The following is a 5,116-nucleotide window of genomic DNA, read 5'->3' on the forward strand; positions in this document are numbered from 1 at the left end:
GTTTGTGATTTTACATACTTTCGAAAAAGCCGATCATTCAATAAAGGAGTTACTCCTTTTTCTACGTCAACGTTGTTTTTTACTAGTCGCTCGACGCCACAACGTAAATTTCTGTAACTATATTTCGTCTTCTTTCTCTTTGTATAATAGCAAGAGACTATTTATCACTTATCGAATACCCGTTCATTGAAGACGATCGACAATTTATGTGTAAATTTTATTCTTTGTCTTCTACACAGTCCACTCTTTACGCTCACTGCCGTTGACAATGATGACTTCTTTCTTTTTTGCCCTTCGCCGCCTATCAGAATGTCGTTTTTTCATATTTTCGTATGTTCATTTATTTTTCGTTCTTTCACATTTTTTTCACTGCCATTATCGTCCTCATAGTTGAATTATTTCAACTTTTCTCCCTCTTCCCTTTTCCTCGACCATCATTCATGCAGTGGTCAATCGCCGTAGTGAATCATTTTTTCCATTACTTCATCGTCGTCATTAGTTTTAAATTTATTCTTATTACCATCTGCTTTCTATTTTATTATAATCATCGTCATTATCAGCATCAGTACGATTTTCTTTTCTCATTTTCGCTCTCTTCATATTATAATAATTTCTTCCTTGACGTCGCTTTTCATTATTATTATCATCGGCATAAATAATATACAACATCAATGCATGTATTCTAAATTTACGAAGAGACAGATGCTTGTTGAAGGCCGGCAACGGCGCGGCATCGAAGGGGCCCGCAAACCGGGACCGGGCCGGAATGATGGATGTGTTTTTGCTTATGTTTTTTCTTCAATAATTAATAATAATCATTAATCATCATAGTACTGTTACTTTTATTACTATTATCATCATCATCATTGCTATTTTTATTGTCGCATTATTATATTTGTTTCTTTGTTTGTTGGGTTTTACTTAGGTCGGTTGGATTGGGCTCCAGTTGCTGGTTTTTTTTTGGAATTTCCACTTCCGTTAATTATTGATCATTCCTCTTCCTGTTGTTGCGCTCGCTATTTCGATTTAAAGTGCTTTGTTGTTCGCCTGTTACTACCATCTTCACTTCTACTTTTGTTAGTGTAGTTGTTTTTGTTGTTACTGACCCCGGATAGTACCGGATAGCCAGGCTGAGTGTGTAGGGGTTATCGCAAGGTCGAACATACCCGCAATGAGAGCTTTCCATACCTCTACCTCTGTCATTTTTCCTGTCCCGTATTTTAACTTCTGCTTTCATAAGAGACCCGACTTAGGCTTATATATATATGGTTCTCCTAATTTTTTTCTAAATTGTTGCAATTGTTATTACTATACTGCTTATTTTACTTTATTCGACTACCATCACGTCACACATCTATCAACAACACTCCCTCTGAGTGTGCATCCAACACAGGCTCTGTGCCACAATGTTCGAGTTATTTTGGCGCCCGCATTTGTCAAGCAGCAATCGCCGACCATATATATATATATATCTATATATATATATATATATATTGTATCTGGCTGCCTGACGAAGACGCTAACCTGCGGGACGCAAATACCTAACGGTCGGAGTTCGTGTTAGGAGGAATCCTCCGTTATAGTCGCATTAGCAAGTAGCAACTAGATATTTATGTCTTTTTCTCTCTCGCGGTTTGTTCCGAAAGTACATATACCAGTAACAACGTCTACAGTCGTCTGTACCTGCACACCCTCTTTTTCCCGGTTGTCTTTCTGTATCTCGCGCTTTATTGATTTTCCGCGTTTTCACCCGCACTACCGACACACATATATTTCATGTATTTTGTTTTGTATATATAGACCAAAGGCATAACGGGACCCACTCGCAGCTTAACACGATATAGACTCTGCCGCGTAGGCGGATACAAACGATTGTTTTCGAAGGTAAAGACAATGATCATTATTTGTTGAAAAAAAAAAAGGTTTTCTTTTTCCTTACACCGTCCTTCTCTTCTCCTAATTCCTTGCAGGGCGCACGCTCTTTCTATGACTATCATGTTTTCGTTCCACCTACTTTCTCTGCCTGTTGCGACTATCCGGTTGGTGAATGTATGCCTTCGTCTGTGTGGCTGTACACCTGTAGATGATATCTGTAAATGTGTTTTTCGCTAGCGTTCAGTGTTGTCTTTCCCCAAGACCCCCCAAATGTTTACATCTATAAGTCCTTAATTAGAACTCTGTCTTCATAGCTTATATATGACAGATTCGTCTAACTATTTGATACCACACGAAACAAAGCCGCTAGACATGGCTTCAATGTCGCGTGGGTCAGTTTGACACTAGCTGTCGCATTCTTTTCTTTAAGACCAGGTATTGTCACCTAAATCAGACAAACATGCGTCTATTCACGCTGAGGTGGTTGATGGGGTATACCGTTCATGGCGTGTGGGACATAGTATAGAAAATCAACGTATTTGCTTTCCACCAAGCACAAAAAGCGTTCTATGCCATCACCTGAACTTCGCACCCCGCACATCTCCATGTTCTGTACAATTGACGAGCACATGAGATGTGATACTATCATTGTCTTATCATAATTTATCTCATCATTTTCTGCTGTTTTTAATTGTTTACTTGGTGTCGATGTTACACACTACTCTAAATATATGTATTCGTGTTTGTGTATCTGTTACGTTTCGCCTTAATATATGTAGATATAGTATTTTAGCCATTATTTTTGCCTTAATTTATATCCATGCTTCACAAACATCAACGTTACTTTTGAAATCACTGTCGTTATCATTTTAATCCCTGTCATCGCTTTCATGTTACCGTAATGATGCACTATATATATGTACCACATACAGTTGAGCAGCGAAAAACACTCATTCCCACTATAGGAAAACAACTACAGAAAACCAATTGTTTTTTGACCACTAGCGCTGAAAACTACGATGGAAAAATAATCGAACAAGAAACGTGTCATCAAAAATTGAGCAGCAAGAAAAAATGAAAAATTAACAGTTTGATATTCCCGTTATTTGACCTAATCTTCTTATCATTAGCGTATAGATCGTAACAGCACTACCTTTAATAAATCCATTACCGTATATTATTATTAGTATTATAATAGGCAATTGTGAGTATGTTTTCCCTGTTTTTGGACTTAACACATACACATTGGCAAACTACGCATGAAGCTAGGGAGACGAACACGCATTAAGGAGACAGCAAAAAGAAAAGACGGCAAAAAGGTCTAATGAACCATTCAGTTATGGAGCCTTTGATGACCGGCTAGGTTGTGAGTAGATAACATAAATTAATAATATAACATCAACAAAGGATGTGTAAATTTAAATGTGTACTTCTCTCTCGGTATGAACCTTTGTCGACATGTGCATGTCTGTAGCGCAGATTCCGCGCTGTACAGTGACTGTTTACTGTCCATATGGGTGTGTGTGTGTGTGTGTGTGGGTGTGTGTGTATGTGTGCATGTCTACGTGCGTTTTTTGATGTATGAGTGTCTGTAAGCACACGAATATTCGTCTGCATATGTTGTCTGTCGTTGGATAGCAAATTGGTCAGCATGAGATCGTCACTCCTACAAATCCGCAAATCTGACATCTTAAAGAGGCCTATAGTCGCTTTAAATAATATACCCCTGTATCGCTTGTCATCGTTCTACTCTCTCGCCAACTCGATAGTCTTGTGCGCATAGCGCTATCATTACACATCTATACCACCCAGCAACTAACATATGCACGAATGTATTATGTGTGTTTTAAACCTATTATATCTGATATTCATATACATTTCCCTTTTTCATGGGCAACCGTCCTGATGACTTATCATGCGTAGCATAATACGACTGTGCATTGTCGTATATTCACGTGGCGTTGCCGTCTTTGTTGTAGCTACCGCTGCTGCTGTTGTTCTTATTGTTGTGGTTATTTTTGCATGCCGTCATTTTGCTTGTTACTTGGCGATATTTGTCGTTCACTGAGCGTTGCTGCTAAGAGAGTCGTTACTTTTGTCGTCATCTTCATTCGTCGCTGTCGTCTTTACGCCTCGACATCGCTCGTTTGAAGAAGCTGTGTCATTTGTGTACAGCTACTTCGCGTTCTGACCTTTCGCAAATGCGTCTACACGATCTGAAAAAGTCCCAGTGAGGCAGTACATTCTCTCGCAAAAGTAGATCTCTTCTTATTTTTGTGTAGAGAGAAGACACAACGAGACAGTTGAGGTCTTTGCTGCAGTCAGCCGGCGTGGTTGTAGAAGTTGTGGGAAATATGGTAGAAATGATTGTAGTAGTTGTAGGAATAGTTGCAGGAGCACTTGTAATATCATCTGCAATAACAGAGACCGAGAAATACGCACAAAAGATATAGAAAACGCTTACAACATGTTGGGCATATAAAACGACGCAAGCCAGTGCAAAAACGCGACCACAGGCTAAACGATGACGTCACCCAACGGATACGTTAATATTATAGTGAAAATATAAGTATGCTAACGGCCTATTAATTCGATATTTGCATAATTGAAATTACCTTGTCATTCCCAAATTTTACTCTCAGTAAGTACTCTATACACTATTATGCCCTTCTGACTTCAAGATTATTCTGTATCCGCTGCCGCCGATAATGCCTTGCCACGCAGAACACTAAAGCATTCTAGCTAGGTTGCTATCATTCCCAACTACTACTAACTCATAATACAGATTATACCATTTAACCATTGCGTTAAGTGTTCCTCGTTCTGACTGGAGATTTTCAAAAACACAAGAGAACGATCCCTTGAGCTCTCAGAAATTCCCAGTTGGCAATAAAACAAAAACTTCCGCGCTGCTAAATGTTTGCGTGTAGCTGTCTTGTGTACTTTTGTATGAGCGTGTCAAAAAAAGACTTGACCCAACTTCAAAATGTACAAATACATTACAACCACATCATTTTTACTTAAGTTCAATATAACTGAGACCCGTTTCCCCAACTCCCGCAAATAGACACATTGCTATGATGTAACTGAAGGACATTTGGGAGCCTGTTATGTTCAAAGTTTTAATCTAGTTCCTTAGAAATTCTCTTTATATAATTTAAAATACCTTAGGAGAAAACTGCTTGCAGAGCCATTTAAAATAGTCCTCCTTAGGCATTCATCATTGCACATTATTTTATCA

General features: G+C 38.7%; 1 protein-coding gene across 1 annotated transcript in view; it reads right to left on the reverse strand.

The window, feature by feature from the left end:
* Positions 1-203: 203 nt before the first annotated feature.
* The window catches only part of Psi (P-element somatic inhibitor), a 26,126-nt gene continuing 21,213 nt past the window's right edge, over positions 204-5,116 (reverse strand). The window contains exon 8 of the transcript XR_002670498.2: positions 204-4,287. The gene's annotated coding sequence lies outside the window, so the exon portion shown is untranslated. The remainder of the gene's footprint in view (positions 4,288-5,116) is intronic.

The sequence above is a fragment of the Varroa destructor genome, unplaced genomic scaffold, assembly GCF_002443255.2.
Source record: "Varroa destructor unplaced genomic scaffold, Vdes_3.0 BEIS01000001.1, whole genome shotgun sequence".
NCBI lineage: Eukaryota > Metazoa > Arthropoda > Arachnida > Mesostigmata > Varroidae > Varroa > Varroa destructor.